This window comes from Lathamus discolor, chromosome 10 (assembly GCF_037157495.1).
Source record: "Lathamus discolor isolate bLatDis1 chromosome 10, bLatDis1.hap1, whole genome shotgun sequence".
NCBI lineage: Eukaryota > Metazoa > Chordata > Aves > Psittaciformes > Psittacidae > Lathamus > Lathamus discolor.
Window position 1 is genome coordinate 9,779,998 of NC_088893.1, and position 20,924 is coordinate 9,800,921.

The window sequence follows — 20,924 nt, forward strand, 5'->3', positions numbered from 1 at the left end:
TGGTTTAGTTGTAACATATTTAACCACAGATAATATATTCAGTAATATTCAGACAAAACATAGCTGTGACCCTTTTTAGAAGTGTTTCAAGTAATCTGACTCATTGATTCAGTCGTGTTTACTGTTTAACACAGCATGTACAGGAAAATGTTACTGCATTTCTAGCGTGTTGCACCAGATCTCCATCTGGCATCTCTAACTTTAGCCTTTTGGAGAAGTATTTATACAAATAACGTACTTATTTATATTCAATATTTCTTTCTGTAAGCAACTGAATCAATAGTTTTAACTTCTTAAACATTACACCCATTTTACATATAGTGGTAATGTAGAGACTAAATTCACTGTGTTCATCTCATGAGAGCTCTGAGTGACAGTGATTTTATCTGTGGTCTGGCTAGGGGAGCTGCTCTCTTCACCAAGTCCAGTATCCGAAATTGAGGAAGGAGTAAAACAGATGAAAATAATTACTTTCCTGCTCAACCTTTTTTAGTTAAATGAATAAATAGTTATTATTCTCATGTATGAACAGGTATAGTTTGTGTCAGCAGGAGCTGCTGTACAAACTGGAATCTGTGTGCCAGTCTGTGGTTTCAGTAGTGGTCTGAGCCATGCATGCAGGACACTGCCAGCTCCTGGCTGTGAGGGCTGGAGATGCTATGGTTTGTTTCCTGAAGGACAAAATGTTACAGCTGTCATTTTGGTGTCTGATCTCTTCTTCTGTGGATCCTTGAGTCTGCGCTGGGGGGTGTGTGTTCACAGTAAAGGTAGCTCTGCAGCAGACGGGTTTGCTGGTGGGGTGTGCAGCAGTTGTGTTTGCTTCTGCAAGTTTTTGATTCTATCATCAGCCGAAGCGGAATGACTGCACCAGCAGCTCTGTGAGAGCAGGGGAGCTGAAACCCGGTAAGAAGCACAAACTTGACCCACACCCCCTTTGCTCATGGGCTAGGCGGTCTGAGATTTCCTCATTACGCTGAATCTTTTCCCATGAGGGTTACATCTCCTTTGCAGGACTCGGAACCAAACCGGTGTTCATGTTTGAGCTCTCCACATTGGATTGTTGAGACCGTTTGCCAGCCTCATCCCGCTGAAACGGCCAGACCGGTGTCTATAACCGCGCCGCTGCTGGACTCGCTCTGGCAGCGCCTGGGTGCCGGTGGCTGGCCGGGGGCTGCTCGGGGCGGCGGGGCTCTTGCGCGGGTCCCGGCGGCCGGCAGGGGGCACTGCCCGCCTGGGCTGCAGCTCCGCAGAGCGGCCCGGCAGCACTGGCTCTGTGCCCCGGGGGCTCCCGCAACGTTCCATTGGGTTTAGCGAGTTCTGGCAGCAAAGTTTTGACTACTTAGGAGAAAATAAGGCTTAGAGTGAAGGCGTTTGGGGTCAAGAATCGTTCTCTTGTTTTAATTTAAATGGAACTTTCTTTTCAGGCACACTTTTCACTCCTTGTGCGAGATGTGAGTCCTGGTGACACAGGCTTGACCTCTTCTTGAGCAAAGAACAGCTGATACAAATAAATAAATACCCTTCTATCGGAGCTCTAGATAAACTAAGCAGATATCAATCACTTCCGTTCCTTTTGTTGGCGGCTTGATTCCCGGAGGTCAAAAAAGGTACAACAGAGTATATTTAGGCTTGTAAAAGTAGTATGTATTGTGCAATGCCACGGTTAACAATCTCTTCTAAAAAAATTTGCAGCCCCTAGAAAAGGTGATACCTTATGTCTATTTCATTTCCTACATATATCTCCAAAAGACCCTATATACCATTTGGAAAACTATCACCACATTTATAGAAGTAGATGGAGAGATACCAAGCTCTAGCAATTCTGGTTTGCAGCTTCCAGGTTGTAAAGGGATATGATCTTTTATGTCTGAGCTTCTCCCCACCTCTCCATTTTGTTTCCTTTTTGGTCAGTCTGTTACTCAATTGCTGTTTCAAGCCCTGGAGGATTGCCTAGTTGTTAAACTTCCCTCAGGAAGCAGTCCAGATGCCTTCCGTCTGAATGTGACAGGCTTTCCTCTTCACGCTGAAGTCCAGTCTGACACCTCTCTCTAGGTTCCTGGCAGGGGAAGCAGGCTGCTGTCACTGCAGATAAGATGGCTGAGTGATGCTGCTCTGTTCGTCTTTCCACAACAGAGGACACTCTGGCTGGGGCTGTTAGCTTTACTGTGTGTCAGCTTTGGAATGAACTATGAAATCCATTTACAGCCCATTTATCAAAATAATTTGCATCTGGATATCAAAGAAAGCTGTTTGCTGGAGTTCAAAGGCAGCTTTGCAAGCACTGAATCGGATAGGTAAGGAAAATGACAAACAAAATTCTGTTATGATTATGTAACTTCTGTCCTCTGCTTCCTCATGTGCTTTCCATGCATGTGGCTTCAGGGAAAGAATCGAACAGGAAAGAAGGATTATCTTCCCTAGGTTAGCTCTGATTTAACAGTCCTTGCCAACAATACACTTCCTTGGTGGGTTATACCTTTGTTAGATTCATATGCCCATAGTGCAGTTGCAGTAGTCACAGAGGTCTCCTCTTACAGTCAGTGAAGAGAAAGAAGCACTTCCAGGGCCTATTCAGCTGGCCAGAGGCAGGTACTGACACGTTGGAAAGTGAGTCTGAGATGACTTGTGCCACTGCAGGCAAGTGCTTGAGCTGCTTTGTGATTTCCTTTCCCCACAGCAAGTAGGAGTTGGTAACAGTTCATCTGGAAAGATGTAACCATGGCTGTGAGTACCTCAAGTGCCTGAGAAATGTCATCTAAATAGAAAGTGCATAAGGTAAATAGATAAAGCAGAAAGTATGCTCAAGATGTGAGCGCTGTGGAGAGAGGAGCACATCTTGTCTCAAAGATGGGCAGTATGCTGGTTCTTGCTTTTTTTCTCTGATTTTGGAGAAAGACAAAATCACTGTATGGGTTTTGGAAAGAAAAGGATTTTGAAGGTTTTTATTTGAGGAAAAGCTATAAGGAGTTGATAGAGGTAAGAATTTTACCACCACTAGTTTCTAAGCTCTTCAATGTGTTAGAAGCAGCTACAGACTCCTGCCGTGCCCATGATTTCTGCTCTGAGTTACTAGTTCAAGCAATTCAAACTTAATCCTTTCTCTGGGGGAAGACAGGGCATTTGTAGATATCTGTGTGCACTGCATGTGATAACAGGACAGCCAAATCTGAAGAGTTTCCATTAGTTCATTAACAGTCATAAAGTGTTGAGATAAGTGTTCTCCATTGCAGACTTGTTATAGAGCAAAATCACCAGCTTTCTGTTTGCAGGGAAAAACTTCTACTTCCATTGGTATGTCTGCAAAGGTGGATTTCTGCTCAAGAGTATTTCCTGATATAGATTAATCTCCTCATCTATGTCTCAATCTGTTTCTTCTCCAGGGGCAAAAAGGTACAAAAATCAGATTTTATACTAAAGTTAGACTCTGGCTTTGCTGCACTCCTCTTTCCAAGCTGTCAGTTGAGCAAGGAGGGGAGCAAGCAAGTGGAGGCATTTGGTTTAAACATGCTTGGTCTAGCAAAGGGTAGAAAATCTGGCAGTTTGAAATGGGAAACGAGTTGTACTCTTGGGTGAGACTGTCCACAGGGAGCCAAGCTGGGGATGCAGAGCTCGATGTAGGCTCTCAGGGGTAGAAAACTCGCCTCTCTTGGCTGCTCTAAGTTTATATAAGAGGAGCGCAGATGTTCACAGCTTGAATATCTGCGTGAAGATGATTACCAATAATGATCTTGGGACTGCCACTGAGGACTGTAAAGGTAGTAGCAAGTGAACTCTTTCAAAGACAGTAATGATCAAATGTCATAGTGGGGCACAGTCATGGAGACTGGTGTGGAATAAACATATCTGTGTTAATCTATGTAGTTTTTAAAGTAATCTCTGGATTAATATCCGTTGTTCCATCACTGGCAGTAATTGTTGCAATAACGCTCTAGACTCTTCTTTGTGTTTTCTGTTTTTCGCAGATAGAGGGATGCCCTTGAATAGGGTTGGATTTAGAGATTAGTGATAAAAAGATGACTGTTGTTATGGTTTGACAGCCCTTTCAGATACTTATTATGTCAAGAGCTGTGTCTGGTGGGTGGGTTTCAGCTGTCAGGAATATGAAAACAGATTCATTACTGAGGCTGCTGGAAAGTGATTTAGTTCTGATATTCTGGATCATTGCCTGACAGAAGTACCCCTCATGTCAGCTGGAGGTCCTCATTTGGGGCCTCCTTAATCTTGACTTGGAAGAAAGCTTCAAGGAAGTAGTGTGATACTTACTCAGCAAGGAAATACATTTTCCTCTTGTCCCGGAGGACTAAGCAGCCCCTTTCACAATATCTCTTAGAGAAACAGACCTTGGCACTATAGCTGTTGTGTAAGGAGCATCAGCTAGCACTGCATTCCTGTTCTGTTGCAGTCCAGTGTTGTGGTTTAAGCCCAGCCGGTAACTCAGAACCACACAGCCTCTTGCTTATTACCCCCTTTATTTCCCCCTTACTATACTAAGGTATAATGCAAAACTGCTATTACCACCACCAATAATACTGATAAGGGAAATAACAAGGGGAGAGAATACAACCGCTCACCACCTGCCTACCATTACCCAGCCTGACCCAAGCAGTGGTCTGGGTCTTCTGGGTAACTCCCCCCCCCGTTTATATAGTGGGCATGACGTGCTGTGGTATGGAATAACTCTGGTCAGTTTGGGTCAGGTGTCCTGTCTCTGCTTCCTCCCGGCTTCCCCTCCTCCCTGGCAGAGCATGAGAATCACAAAGTCCTTGGTCAGGGTTAACATTACCGAGCAACAGCTAAAAACATCGGTGTTATCAGCACTGTTCCCAGGCTGAAAGTCAAGGCCACAGCACTGCACCAGCTACTGAGAAGGAGAAAAGATGACTGCTACTGCTGAACCCAGGACATCCAGGAAAGATACTTAGGGTTTCTTTGGGGTTTTTTAATGATTGATTAAAAGAACTTCAGAAGATCAATGCAAATCATTTTAAAAGACAGAATTCTGTAAATTGTCAAATAACGTACACTAAAACAATGTTAAGCTCTTCCGCCAAATCTTTGAAATCATTTAACTAATAAGCATATGCTTCACAGGAAATCTGGATTTCCTAATAGCAAAGGCAATTTCAGCTCAGTTTAGCAAGTAGTGGAACTCCAATATTGGGTAAATTCTAATTTAATTGTATCTGGTTTTATAATTAGGTGAGAAAGTTCCTGTTATAAGGTAAGTCTATAAGATGCTGAATGAATATGATTGTTTTGAATTCTAAGAGATTTAAGCTATATAAAAATGGAAAGAAAGCAAAGCTTTTGTATATTCTTATTGAGTTCATATTAGTAGAAAAAATCCAACAGATTCATTGCCTTTTGGCGTGATAGTACTTAGAGATGCCTCAGAAAATCTGATGCAGAGAAAAAGATTGAATCCTAAACTAGCGAAGGATTTACAGTTGACAGTTACAGAATGAAAATGCTCTCCTTGGCTTTAGCATTTACAAAGATGGGTGAGGAAAACTCTTCAGAATGACTCAGAGTCTGCCATACGTGGGCTGCCTGCTCCAAGAAACCATCATTTTACTGGCTTTGTTATGTATTTTTCATCTGTGCTAGGAATTGAATGGACACAATTTGGACCCAGGTGATTAATTCTGTTGCACACTACCCAGTCAGGCCGATGCCAATAAATACCTTAAATACCTTTTGAGTCTTCCTCGTCTTTGCGGGCGGAGCCATTTTTTTATGTATTTCATCCTAAGAGCCACAATCTTTAGGTCAAAGGTATTTCTTAGTAATATCTACATTGAGAGTTATTTTGAGATGCGCAAAAGCATTTAAGTACAACTAATACACTGCTACTGGTTATTCACAGAGTTCTCGATCCCGTTTAGGGGACAGTAGGAGAAGGCATGGTAAAATAAAAGCCATTGTAAAGTGTGCTGAAGTCAAAGACAAGGTGAGTATCATTTAGCCCTCCCAGCTCTGACTCACGTTCAAGTTCTCAGTGGTTACCTAACACACTTCCAATGTACATTCTCCCTGAAGTGTCCTTTCTTGTAACAGAGACTCGTGGAGGACCAGAGTTTGGAAAAAGAGACTCTCTGGAGCGAGGGATTCGTACTGCTCAGAATCAAGATGACCCCAAGAATGGTTTTTACTGCTCATGTGAGTCCATTTTGCATTGTGATTGCACTCATTCTGCAAGTTCAACCATCAGCACAGTGACTCTCGAACCTGTGACTCCTTCAGTAGATATTCTAGGCCAAAGTGTGAGCTCCTATAATTGTAAGTAAATCATAACCGGTAATGAATTGAGCTTATTAATATGACAGTATCTCTGTAAGCAAATGGTGGTTGTATGTGCACAGCTATCTGCTTGTGACTGGAAATGTGCAGAGAACAGAGCATAGAGAAAGAGGATTTCAGTGTGCCCAGTTTGGGTTTTCTGCTCAAGTCCTCTACACATGCATACTATGTGCATGACCTCTCTTTGAAGTATACACTTCTATATTGAGACTGTGGGGTGATTTTAGCCTTCAAATAAGCTGAATGTGGAAAATGTAGATTGGGGCCAGGCACTATGTGAGTGAGAAGCAAGTAAGGGCTTCTCACACATCTCTACAAATACTCCTCAGCGGCAACACTGTCCCTCAGTTTCCACTGTGAGTCCCTTCTGAGCAATGCTAATACACTGCGACTGGAGTGTAGGCACAAAGGCAACATACCTTGGTGTAATGCAAATGGAAGCTGTTGCCTTTGTTTTTAAGCCATAGTAGTAAATATTTCCATTTCTTACTGTGTTTGGACGGGCATTGGATCCTGCAATAGGAGCAGGTCACATACTACATTTCTGAATTAAACGGGAAGGCTTTTGAGAGTTTTTGGAAGCATTTTTCTAAATGTTTTGCTGAGATACAATTTCTTCTCTTTTCATTGCCCTCTCCAAGACTAAAAACTGAAAATGTATTCAGTGTTGAAAGAGCTGTGAAGAATAATGTCAAAAGGACACTTCCCCATAAGGGTTCATCTGTCTGCATGGTGTTTATATGAGCATGACCTGCTAGTACAGTTGGGCTGCAGCCATATCTTCATACATCTCACTAAGCAACACAGCTGCTGACTGCCTCAAGGACTGACATTTACAGAGCGTGTATCATCCAGTTATTGTTTCACATCCCTCCAGACAGTCTTGATCATCAGCTAATTAAAGTGTATGGTCTCTTCTGCACTCTTTGTTGGAGCTTCTGTTTTTCGAACACAGCTTCCATTGGTGACATTCTTATTATGTCTCTGAATTTTACTTTGCAGCATGGCTGTGGCTTAGTTTCTATCTATCTGAGTAAACTGGGTATGAGAAAGATGAAAAGCTGCTTAGTAGAAAGGATGGCTCACTTCATGGTGTTGTGCACCCTGACACTGTCTAGGGCCCCCTTGAAGTCAGACAGCCCATGGGTTTAGCGTTAGGCTGGGTTTTAAATTGCCTCCGGAAGCAGTCAGCTTGTTGCTCTCCTTCCCTATTCCAGCACAAGTAACCTCAATGCATCTTTGGGTTTGCTTATCTGGGCACACATCCTGCTATCAAATGTCATGCAAGATCTCTGAAATGCTTCTGGAGCCTAGGAAAATACAGAAATATGGAAATACAACTGTGCTGACAGACCGGCCTCCTGAAGACAGTTTAGCAAAAGCCCAGACAGCCAATTTCTTATTAGCTGGCTGAACTGCTAGCACATTACCTCTGGCGAGGAAAAGTGTAATCAGTTGTAATCCAAGAAAACAGCTACAGCAGGCATCATGCTAACACTTCTGAGGCTTACTGCATTCAAAAAAATATCAAGTGTTACCAGCCCATAAATGTGATGGTGTGATAATGTGCTGATGAGTACTAGTGTACTGTGAAGAAATAAATAGACAGTTATTAGAGCAAATCTGTGAGAGATGGCAGGAAAGAGATGGAAAGGCAGCATCTTTTTTCTGTCAAATTCACTGGGAAACTAGGGGAAACAGAGCCACACAGAATTACATCCTATTCCCCATTTGCAAGTACCTCTCTTGAATATGATCCCATAGCAGTGACATCTCTCAGTGGAGAAATAAGAGATGAGGTGGACACAGCACAGCTAAGGGAGAAAGAGGGACTCAGTAACAATCTAAGCAGAAGTGTGGGGAGGAAGAGCTGATGCACGAGAACTTGGAACAGGAGGCGGGACTGTTCTGGTAGATAAATATTAGGAACTTGTGTAATGACTCAAGAGCTCATCAGCATTTTCAGAGCGATGGTGCCAGATTCTCCCTTGCTGTTACAGCTGTTTGAGTATATTGTGAGGCAGGTGGGAAGTCTTACTTGGTAGCATCTTCTATTTTGAGTGAAAAGAGTAAAAGAAATGAGCATGAGCTGGAATTTACTGCAATGTACATAGAGGATTTTTTATTTTTAGAAACAGCCAATGCATTACACATCATTCAGCACAGGCAAAGACTCTGACACCACTAGCCAAAATGGTCAATGAGAAGGTGAACCCAGAGGCTACAGGAGCAGCTACCTTTAGCAATGGAAATGGAGTATGGGTCCTTTCCATTGGACAGCTTCTTTTCCATAGAAATTCTAACATTGTTGATCACAGAATCATAGAATACTTTGGGTTGGAAGGGACCTTAAAGATCATCTAGTTGCATCTCCCTGCCACGGACACGGACACTTTCCACTAGATGATGATGGACCTCATCATTTCCTGGGTTCACAGAAGAGTTGCTGGGATTATTGATTTATTCAGCAGGAGGCGCCAGGTCATTCATGACAGGTTTACTGAGTCCAGTGAGCAATTAGCCAGAGATGATGCAGAACATGAACCTTTTGTGTTTGGTATTTCATTCAAATATGGTGTTTAGAATTGGAGCCTTTTCTTCTCTCAGAGCTTTTGATGATTAGATTATCAGAGCTCAGATTGGATATAAGAAGTTCTTTACTGTAAGGGTGGTGAGGCACTGGGATGGGTTGCCCAGGGAAGTTGTGAATGCTCCATCCCTGGCAGTGTTCAAGGCCAGGTTGGGCAGAGCCTTTGGTGACATGGTTTAGTGTGAGGTGTCACTGCCCATGGCAGGGGGGTTGTAACTGGATGATCTTAAGGTCCTTTCCAACCCAAACCATTTTGTGATTCTATGATTCAATGATTTTGGCTAGTGAGCTGCTGATCCCATTGATAGAGCCTTCTGAACATTGCCCATGAGTAAAATACAGTGTTGAGAAGTTAATTTAAAATTAAGAAGAGATATATTACTAAAGCACATAAAAATATCAGAGAAAACACTTCAGGGACAACAGCAGAAACAAAGAACACCATCACTGTAGCATCCCCACGCTGCGGGTTCCATATCACTGAGTAATTTCACACCAATATATTGATGCTTTTTAATAGGGATGGAGAAAAAAGCTTTTCCAGGATTTCTTGAGGAAATTCTATACTTGAGGTGAAACCAAGACAGTCTCTCCTGCAGTCCTGCATATCCAAATCCAGACAAAACCCCATGGGAGCAGTTCCACAGAGATGTAGATCATAGGAATGAAGTGGCTCTGGATGGATTTTTTCCAGACTTTCAATAATGGCCTATTTTTTTCACCCACTGCTCTGTTTTGGTGTCAATAATAGAGTTGAACTGATAACAAGTTCTTTTGGAAACACAACCCTGTAAAACAGATCATTGCCAAACTGTTCCTAATGGCGAACCAGGAACTGGTTCAAACTATCTCACCATATCTTTTCAAACAGCTCATGTTCTTCCCATCAGCATCTACAACCACAAACACCAGTAGTTTTTCTCTTTCTAACCACTAGCAATTTTCTGCATTGGTAAGTGTCTGTCTTCTCATTAGGGCTGTTTCTGCCCAGTGTCCTTTCGAATCCTAAAGGAAAATTATGTAAAGCTTTGTCAGCAACTTTTGTGTGGAAGAAGTGTTCAAAGAAGTCAGACACCATGGTTAGGAAGCCAGGTGTTCTTACCATGCACAACTTTGTTTCCTACTGAGCAACATTTTTGTTCAAAGCAGGGTTTGTTTGTTTTACAGTAAATACCTGTCACATAGCAACAGAAATATTACTAAATAATAATACATATAATGTTAAGCTCCCTGGTCTAGAAGCTTTTAATGAAAAAAGAACCACATTCCTGATAAAAAATAATAAATAATGTCACCATTTCTTTTTACATTAAAAATATCTGTACATGATTGCACAATGTAACAAAGTATGGTTTTATTTTCTAGGCCCAGGGTGGCATCTCTGGGTTAGGTCTTCATCTAAAAAGAGGCTTGTGGTCTTCATCCTGCATACTTCCCACTGCATGAAAATCGTCTTCCCAAAGTTGCAAAGTCTACTGCATTGCCTACCCTTTCCATGCAAAGGTGGAAGCAGCTCACAAGGAACATAGCAACATCTACATGCAGGAAGCAGCTAAGGACTGAGATCTTTGCAAACAGAGGTGTGCATACAAGGATATTTGAAAGTCTTGGAACTTCTCGCTTCAACTGGAAGAGAACAGAAACAAATAGAAAAATAAAGATGGAAAACGTAAATAGAAGTCTGTCTTCCTAATGTAGCTTTATAGATGGTGTAACTTTCAAGATGGCACTTGGTGATCTATTACAGACTGACTGCCTCTTGGCCACCCTTTCTTCTTGGTAAGAATGCCCAAAGTCTGCCCAGATGAGGGCAGCACTGGCTTTGAGGGCCACATCCCCTCCATTGGCCTCTGGATAGCAGAGGATGGCTGCTGTCTTTTAGCAGCTGGGCTCGATTGAGATAGTGCTTGCAGGGCCTTCTGTTAGCAGTGAAATGTCCTGTAGGTCCCACTCCAGCTTGTCAGGCACTACATATGCCCAATGAGTCTTCTACCAAAGAACTTGGCCAGGAAACAGTAAAGCATTTACAAAGAAAGCTCTGAAGGGTAGGGTGAATCAGCAGCTCATGCTGACCTTTTACCAGTAACTGTAATCAAAGGGCAAACATTTCCTCTTACTTTGCTGAAGAAAACAGTGTTGTTTCTCTCCTGACAGTATCCAGTCACCGCTGGGCAGGATCTTGCACAGATAAAGCGGGCATTTAGTCTCGCATTATGTTAGGGCTTTACCCAGAACTTGCAATCTTTTAGGTCATATCACAGAACAGAAATGGCTTGTGCATAGATGGCAGCTGGAAAGGAATAACAGAAGTCCATGTCCATGCACTGGGTGGTTTGTATCTTTGTTGTTTCCTTACATTGGTGGATATCAACTCACTCCTGAAGAAAGGCTCTGAGACAGTCATGTAGCCCAGCTGTCCTTGCAGATACAGGAAAGCCTCCTCAGCCATTCTGTTCATGTACCTTCCCATGCCCCCATCAATCTACCTACATGCAGCTGGACATTCATGTGAAGTCAGGGCAGGAGGCACCATGAAAATGCAGATGAATAAGTGTTCACAAAGTCTTGCTGTCCATGAATCCTTTGGTTATCCTAAAGGAATTTGTCCCTTCAGCTGAGCTATTCCTCATCTAGGACTGTGACTAGAAACAGGACTCTTGGGATTCAGGGTCATTGTGGATGGGAAGCTTCTCATGTTCCTGATGATGCCCATTATGTAAAACAGTGTACCTGGAAGTGGAAAAACATAAAGAACAATTTGTTTGTGCTAGTTAAAAGGATAAGCTTATGTAAAATGAGTTCTTAAAAACCCTGAAGTACATCTTAAGAGACAGTACACCTTACAAATATCCACATCCCACATTAAGCAAATGTGAATCCCTACTTTGTTCCATGACAGGACTAAATCTTCAGTCTGACACAGTCAAGGTTATCCCTGAAAACCAAGAACCTGTTGGTTTTCATGTATCTAAGGTGCATCTGGTAATGAGAGGGAACCAGACCAAAGAACTAAGAAACACTGATCCTCTGCAGGTGGACTAAGCTACAGGCACTTCAGTTAATGTCTTCAATGCAAGCATGTAAAGGATCATTTGAGACTAACTTGGGAAGTGAATACTTGAGATGAAGACCAACATTTCAGAGCATTTTCAATTACAAAAGTAAGTAGTCTCTAGTATTGTCTCGCTGAATACAGCACTTACTAGTGCTCTTCAGGTCTTATGTCCTTGGGAGTTATGTGATGCATATACCTCTTCCTAATCCAAATTGCCTGTTGGGGGAATCAGGTCTCTGTTAGGACTTTCCTCTCCTGAGTGTTTAGAGATGTAGATGCATTGTTTCTCTTAATAACAAATATCTAAGACATACCTGAAATATCTGCATCCTAGTAAACATTTAAAAAAGAAAAAACCCTGAGAAAATAAATAGAGGAATATACCTGTTCTGCTGTTAGCAGAAGCATTGTCAGCCTCAGGATTTGGTTGAGTAATCATTAGAAAAAAAGGTCAGGAACTCCTCATTGTCTACATATGCAAAAACTGATCCTACAGCATCAGTTTACTTGGTATTAATTATCTGGATGCATCTCTTTCTCCATTGAGTATACCTGGGACTTAGGTTCCTAATTAAGCTGCTTACAAGCCACTGACATGTCTGAAGTAGATGATCTGAAGATTCTACAAATGACATATCCATTAATTCCAGTAGATCAGCAATGGACTCAAAACGAAAGCCAGGATATAAACTGTACTGCCTGTCTGGGTTTCCCTGGTGAATATTCCTGGAGGAATCTACCCTCTAACGTACTAGATGCTGGTTTTCAACATGGTCAAGCTAGGCTGCCTTAATGCAGATGTCTGTATGTGCAGATATATCCACGGAACATATCCCTTTAGTACTCCATCAATTCAAATAATGATAACTTTCAATAAATGTGCTAGTTCTACCGACAAGATACAGACTTGATGTAAGAAACAAGATATTTTGCGTCTAACACTGAACAGACACTTCGATTAGATGACCATGAAGCAGACCATGAAGCATACAAGTCATAACATAATTTTAATTCTATATAGCAAGTCAGACATGGCACACTGTGTGAGGCCACCCAGCAGAGAGACCTCTAGCATGGTCTGCTACAAACAGTGATACAAAGGATGAGAGCCAGGAGACCCCCTGCCCTGCGAACAAGGCAGACATTGTTCAGAGCAACTCAGGACTTGCTCAGAAGCACAACAGACAGGCACTGAAAGTTGACTTCATACAGGATATTCAAAGAGCCAAACCTTTCTTCTTCTTCCTCTTCTGCAGTAGTCAGAAAACAGTTGTGCAAGATCAGCAATTTAGCAGGAGATGCCATTTGTTACAAAGATGCATTAAGCTAAAAAGAAGTCATTAAGGTGTCCCAGGGTCTCGTGTGGCACAAAGTGTCAGTCTGAAGCCTCTGGCAGTTAGCTCAACAATTCCAGCTGTTTACCCTGTGGGGAAAGAGGATGGGTAGGAGAGGAGGAAAGAGCATTCATGTGCAGGGTGCGAAGGCTGCACTGCAGGGGTGATGCCTTGCCCTGGCGCTGGCACATCATTCCTAAAAATCTTACCAGCATCTCCAAGAAACTGTTACAGGAATCCTCTGCTGGCAGGGGTTTGTGCTACCGGCATTGTTTTCACATACTGTAGTTTTCCCCTTCAAAGCTACCTGCCAGCTACAGGGCACCAATTTAGTTTTGGATAAAAGACAGGATTGTAACAGCCCTGCTTTTTTTTCACACCATCGCATCTTAACTGATCTGCTCTCTGAAAACACAATTTTTCAGGCATCAGTATCTAAGGGAAGCAAGCTTCAAAGAGAAAACAAAGCTGCACTCATTTTTGCCTCACCTAGAGGAACGCGCAGCTAAGGTGCCTCAACTCCCACCCAGCTGAGAAGCCAAGCACCCTGAGATTTATCTTACTGACCAGAAGAAGAACACAACACTCGGACCTTGCGTGTGTGGGCTGAATGTTTCAAGATGAATTTATCAAGTAGGTTTGAGTAATGAAAACAGCTGAGGAAGCCATAATATGTGAGCAGGGAAAAAAAAAAAAAAAAAAGAAAAAGGTTTAAATGCATTAAATAAATTATGGGCAGCAAATTAGTTGCTCTGCTTTCCTGCCTATAATGAGTTCCTTCGATGGGATTTGTATACACTGGCATGTTAAGCTACCAAGCTGAATTACAAATAGCATCCCAGGCTGCTTCTGCCCCCGGTAACCAACATGTCCCAGAACTGGGGGCGAGCATTTCTGTCATTTCACTTGACAGCTTTACCCAGATTGTAAACACCACCACCCAGCAATAAAGCCCAATGATGAAAAGGCACTACTACCTATAAAGGGACCCTGCTGCAGGCAATTCACATACTTGCCAAATGGTACTTTAATTGTGATGATGACCAATTTGGAGATAATTGCTTCTGCATCTCCTGCTGCATCTGACAGTCCAATGGACTCTTTAATTAACTGGTTGGATTAGCTCTCAGCACAGCAGAGGGGAGCTGTGTGGGTTTACCCTCTGTAGACCCATGACCAGAACAAGGAGCTCCAGCATTATCCTGGGAATTTAGAGAGAGCAGAGGAGAAAACATCAAGGGGATGCAGCAGCTGTTTGTGATCTCTCCACTTTTGCTCCCAGCAGAGCTATCCCACACACCGACTTGCACAGTTTGTTAAGGAGGAAAAGCCAAAAAATTGCTGGTCTTTGGCTTTCCCTACTGTAATGAAAAATAATCACTGGTTTTCACAGAGCCTGAGGTCCCTACTTCGCCCTCTCCTGATGGGCAAATCCCTGGCATCCAGCTCTGTCCCCAGGATCATGCCTGTCTTACTGGAAAGCAGTGCAATTTGGGGCTCCTGGCTCTGAGCACAAAGCCTAACTGCATCCATTTCCTTGGCAGAGCATGACCAGGAGGAGGGGAAGCAATATCCTGATGGAGTGTGTGCCACCTCTGTGCCAGAGCCCATACCCACTGGTCCAGTTTCCAGAAGGGAGCCTCTGTCTGGAGATGGTGCCTGGGACTCTTTGGACAGCAGTGAATGGATGGGAATTGGAAGGTATCCGGTCTTTCCCAAAAATGCTTCCTACCAGCCCTTCATGCTTGCAGTACCTGTGTAAAGCTGCCTACACTGGTTACACATACCAACAGCTCCTCTGCACCAGAAGTGCTGGGGAAGCCCAGCCTGCACTTAGAATCATAGAATCACAGAATAGTTAGGGTGGGAAAGGACCTCAAGATCATCTAGTTCCACCCCCCCCACCATGGACAGGGACACCTCACACTAAACCATCCCACCCAAGGCTTCGTCCAACCTGGCCTTGAGCACTGCCAGGGATGGAGCACTCACAACCTCCCTGGGCAACCCATTCCAGTGCCTCACCACCCTAACAGGAAAGAATTTCCTCCTTATATCCAATCTAAACCTCCCCTGTTTAAGTTTTAACCCATTACCCCTTGTCCTGTCACTACAGTCCCTGATGAAGAGTCCCTGCCCAGCATCCCTATAGCATCCCTGCAGCTGGTTTACCTGTGAATTACACCCCTGGTTTTTAATGGTAGTCCTTGCTCTGACCACTCGTATCCAACCTTCCTAAACTCCCTGCAAACTCGAGTTCATCAGCCTGTGGGCAGTTAGTCCTGGTGGCTGCTATAAAGGGCAAGGTGACCCTCGCAGGTACAGAAACTGTGAGGGTTTGGAACACGTTAAAAGGTACTGCTCATTAATAACAAACTGAGAGCAAAGACAGCCTTTCCCAGCTACAGCTGAATCCCTGCACTTCCCACAGCCTCTGAACAAACACTTGGCTTAGCATTCCCTCAGCAGCCTCTGTCCCTTTAACCCTGGCAGGAGAAACTATTTTACCTAAAGGGCCATAGTAATAGCAGAGGAAAAACGAACAAAATGAATGCCTACAACTGTGGAAGCACAGCAAAGCCTTCAGGTGGAATGGAGGTGGATTGCTGTAGGAAGCCACAGCCATCCCAGCCCGCTGGGGGTGCACAGCTCTCTGCTCTCAGTTCAGTAATACACCTGCTTACATTATTAATTACTTCCATTTCTGAACTGGCAGAAGGTGGTTCCTGTTGTCCTGACATTCACTGGAGACTGAGGTGAGGCTCTGCATCTGTCCCTGGGCTGGGCTGGGAAGGGTTTGTCTTTTGGGGGGCATACAGGGAGCTGTTAACTTGCTGCTCCCTGGGACTTTAGCCACCTAAATCCACTGCCCTTCTGCCAGGAAAATGAATGACACATTGTCACCAGGGAGGAAAGAGAGTTTGCACACACGTTCAGACGTCAAGAGGTCAGTGTTGCTGCAGAAGGAGGTGGATGGGTCCATTTATGTAGTATGCATGTGTTACTGGTACTGCCAGGATAGCCTGGGTCTCAGCTGGGTAAACAAATGGCTGCAAAGTCTGGGGATTAGACACAAATCATACACAAAGCTGATAAGCATCAAGTTGCATTGTATTGGCAAATCTTTTTGATAATATTTATATTATAAATGCAGAGTAGTTAATGCCAGAGTTTCTAAATAATACAAGAATAGAAGAGGAAAACCTTGTATAAAATTATTTCAAGTAAGTACTATTCTTAGCTGTTCATACTAAATCATTTGAAGTCTGTAATATCCTCCGCCACTGGCCATACTGGTGACCTTATAGATGTGCTGCCTGTGAGAGTCTCCTACTAGCCCCACACTCACACAGTTCAGGAAGATTACCCCAAATTGAAATGAAACTGCAGCCCTCAGACATCCCTGTCCTGGGATTTGGGGTTTGCGGCTGGTCGTTCATTAATGACTCCCTGCTGGATTGGTGCAGGGAATTCAGGCAGAGGCAGGCAAGGAGCAAGTTTTAACTGTGGCATTATTGAAAATTTGAAATAATGAGTAAAGAAATAAATGTGCAGGTTTTGTGGCACTGGAAATTTGCCTGAGTTTGTGCCAGTTTCTATGAATTTGTCTTTAAAAAATAAGCAAAACCCAATAATTCTGTGAAAATGACAAGCAAAATTTTTCCTGTAAAGGCACTGCAATTTGCTGCTGTTTTGGGGAAAATTAATATTTTTATTTTAACTTTCTTTTTGTCAACTGCTTTCATTCCAAATGAAAGATTTCAAATCAAACCAAACGTTAAATTTGAACAGAAGTGAAACTCTGAAAAGTCAAAATCCATTCATGTTTTCCTGACAGTGGCACGCTGCAGTCCAAACTGAGCAGAAATCTGTTGTGCTGAGCTCTGGCAAGCTCCTTCTGGGGACAGCGCATCCCTGAAAAAATGTACAGGCTCATTTAGTTTACAATTAGGAGATTTAATGGGTTGGAGTGGATGTTTAATGGAGGTCAGAGGATCTGAGAAACATGCAGTTATAGAGACTTACTTGCTAGGTCAAAAATAATGAGATTCAAGCTAAAATCAGAGGTACAAGAAATGCTTTTCTTGCTCCCCCAAAATTGTCACAGTCTCAAATATTTTCCCATTTCTGATGTGAAGCAAATCTGCAACTTCTCATCAGACAGAGAGATAAAACCCCTCAAAACAGAGCAGCCCCCAGTTCATGTCCAAGGCCTTTTTCTGCCTTTTCTCAAGGTGACTGATCTAACCACTGCGTTACTGGCAATTCTGCATGGGTGAGCACTCATCTGAGTGCTGCCTCTTTCATTTTCTCCTTGCTCCAGTTGTTGATTTCCAGCACTCCAAATGAAACATTTCAGAATATGTTTCTTCCTTCATATCCAACTAGAAACTACCCCAGAACCCCAGAAAACTTCTTAGTAACAGCTTTTGTACATCCAGTTTGCACCTTCAGAGGTCGTGACAATGGTTGCAGAGGCAACCCAGAAAACACAAATATTTCTGGTTATTCTCAATGAACCCAATCAGTTTTTCCACTGTTCTCCCATCCCTCCCACCTTTGGTTCTGCTCCCAGCAGGCCCAGGGAGGCAGACAGGAGTCCTGCACCTTTGCATCTCATTCTCTACTGCTTCCCCTGAGTTCTGCCTGCAAATTTCTGGTGACTCCATGGCTGTGCCACAGCTGCGGGGTATGAGAGATGCCAATTGCTTTGGTGCAGAAGAGCAAAGCTTTAAGCCATAGGAGAGCTGCAGCCTTTTTTCTGAGCAGCTCACCAGCGGCACAGCCCTCAGACTGCTCACTGAATGATGATCTGCCACAGGTGGCATCTTGGGGTAGCCTGGGTAGGACGTATTTGTAAGGAGATATGAGGGCCAGGAATTAGAACCTGGATAATGTCCAGAACTGCAGAAGTAGAGATTCCTTCAATCTGAACAAAGAAACCTTGACACTGTGCCTCTGCTTTCATCTGTGTTCAGATCAGATCCTTAAGTCTTGATGTAAAAATAGTGGGGCAGGAGGTCTCAGATATAAAATATTGCAAAGGAGTTGAAATGAAAAGAATTGTTTCCAGATCCGTCACACGCTTGAAGCTTGAAAAGAGAAGCCTGTATAATAGGATTTCCAAGAAGGAAGGCAAATAGGTGATGATCACTCCCAGTCACACTATGACGCAAATAACATCTTGTTATTTACAGAAGCACCCACTAAAATTGTTGGGACTAGAGAAAGACAAGATGTTACTATGTAAGAGTAAGTGGTACTTGTAAGTGATAAACTGTGAAGATGTACACTTTGTTGAGCAGAGAGTGCCATTTTAATAATGGAATCTACCATTATTGTACTCAACTGCGTAATGACGATAGACCCTAGAAAGAGTTTGCACATAGATAGAAGCTGTCTGGAGCCATGTTTTAAGTGGAACTGAGCTTCCAAATTGAACAAAGAATTTAAGCTTTTCTTAGATTTGAAAATTGTGTTGGTCCACAATTTATCTTTCCCTGCATTTGTCTTTAACTCACAGCTGCCAAACTCCTCCGTGGTTTCCTATCTGGGATATATGCAACACCACTACTGCAGCTTCACACTTACTATAGTGTCCATTTTGCAAAGCCCCATTTTCTTCTGATGGACTTACAGAAAAAGAATAAATAACTCTCTTCAACATCAAATTGGTTAACAATCACTTGGCAGAGCAGAGTAGGTTATTTTAATGAACACATCATTCTGAAATAAGCCTTCCACCATCTGTTCAGTTCCATAATTATAAATGCAAACAACATAATTCATAAATGCACTATAAAAGAAAGGGAAAGAGAGAACAGCTTAAGATGACTGTTTGTTAGTTATTCCAGACAGTGATGCATCTGCTTACTTTATTCCTGTTCCAGGAGCAGGTAGAAAACAGTCTTTTAATTCTGTATTTTATGGCAGTCACTAACCCATAGTAAATGATTGCCTGCAGACGATAGAGATATCATTAAATGCAGTATGGTTTCTGGTTGGTATCATTATTTAGCCATATCTATGATGGATGTGCCCAAGAAAGCTCACACAGACCACCCTGAATCTCAGGGGGCCAGGAATAAACTTGGACATGTTTTCTAGAACAGCAGGAATGAGCCTGTGCCATTGGAGTGCCTTTCAGGGACACAGGAACTAAGGATAAAGCTGACGATGCTGTTGTCTCCCTGAAAAGATACTTTTGACATTTTTGAAAACTGGGAAACCTTGGGAAACAGTCAAAACTGAGAGGAGCGTCAACATAAAATCCAAGAAACTCTGGAATTTGATATTATAATCTGTGACACTTTTGAATTTGAAAGAGGAAAATTTAAATCTAAAATACACAAAATGCCAAAATGCAATGAGAGCAAAAGATGTTTTGTTCTCATTTCCTGTTGGAAAAATCCAAACACACAATCCAAATTAAATGTACTTTGATGAAACATTTGATTTTAATTTTCAAAAGGCCAGTACAGAATTGTCCCTCTCTCACAATTACCAGGTTCATAGACTCCATAAAAGTAAAAGCTTTCTCGTAACTGCAGTCTCTGAGCTGAATGACTCATGCTTCCAGCCACTAAAGTGAACTTCCACATTTGGCCATCAGTAGAAAATCATTATAGCAGGATAAGAATACCCCCTACCTACTCAACATGATGCCTGTGGCAAAACGGAACCAGAAATTACAAGCTTGCTCTGTTTTATTGATGCATATGAACATTGCAGAACAATGTAAATGAGTTTCATATTCAATGCTACAAAGCTAGCAATAGATCTAATACTTCCAGGATGAATAGCTCCTGATTTTTCTTTGTGGCTTTCTCATTTCTTCCTGTTTCTGAGATGAGCAAGATACTTGCAGGATTTCCTAGCAGTAAGGTTTAAGCTTTTGTGTATCATCTTTTTGCTGCATCTGACTGACCTGCAAACCAGAGGAGACCAGCGTTTTATCAAAGATGAGTTTAATAAAGGTAGGTCTTTCACTGCACCTCCACATGACTATCTATGATCTGCTTTGTCCAATAGAAGTCAATTCAAAGAGAACTTCTCATCTAAATGTGTGAGAAACCAATGAATATAAAAAGAGTGCATGAACTCAGAAAACACAGTGAAAACTGCTCGAACTCCCCCAAATATCAGGTATATTTCCTTTTAACTTTGTAGAGATGATACACTTAATGTTTGTCTCTTGTGTGTTCCCAATCAAGCAGGGTGGAGGAAGCTGGATTTCAAACCAGATGAACCCAGGCGTGCGATGGTGCTGCCGTCAGTATGGCTGGCTGCTGCTCCTGCCTGGGAGCTGTTAGCCTGGACTGCAGACGGATGTCTCCATCCCCTCCTCCTGTGCTTATTTCTCTTTGTTGCAAGCTGACAGCCTGCAGATATGGTATGATTATCTGGGTAAAGTGGATGGGGTAGATGATTTGCTGAATTGCCTACTGGAGCTCTGGTGGAGAAACAGACGACCAGACATGGTCAGTATCTGTCTGTCGCCTCGCAGCCAGGCCCAGGAAAGCACAGTAACATGGCAAAGAAAGTGACATCCATCCTCTGCAATGAGCCTTACAGCAGGAACAGTCCATTGCCTTCAGTGTCTTCTGTTCCAATCTTGGGGAAGGTTCATAATTTATCTGTGTGC

At 42.8% G+C, this 20,924-nt stretch overlaps 1 long non-coding RNA gene across 1 annotated transcript; it reads left to right on the forward strand.

Annotated features, from left to right (window-relative positions):
* The first annotated feature begins 5,810 nt into the window (after positions 1-5,810).
* On the forward strand, positions 5,811-10,548 carry LOC136020042 (uncharacterized). The gene is made up of 3 exons (XR_010615171.1): positions 5,811-5,950; positions 6,058-6,159; positions 10,256-10,548. It is a non-coding gene; the product is annotated as an uncharacterized LOC136020042 (long non-coding RNA).
* The last annotated feature ends 10,376 nt before the right edge of the window (positions 10,549-20,924 follow it).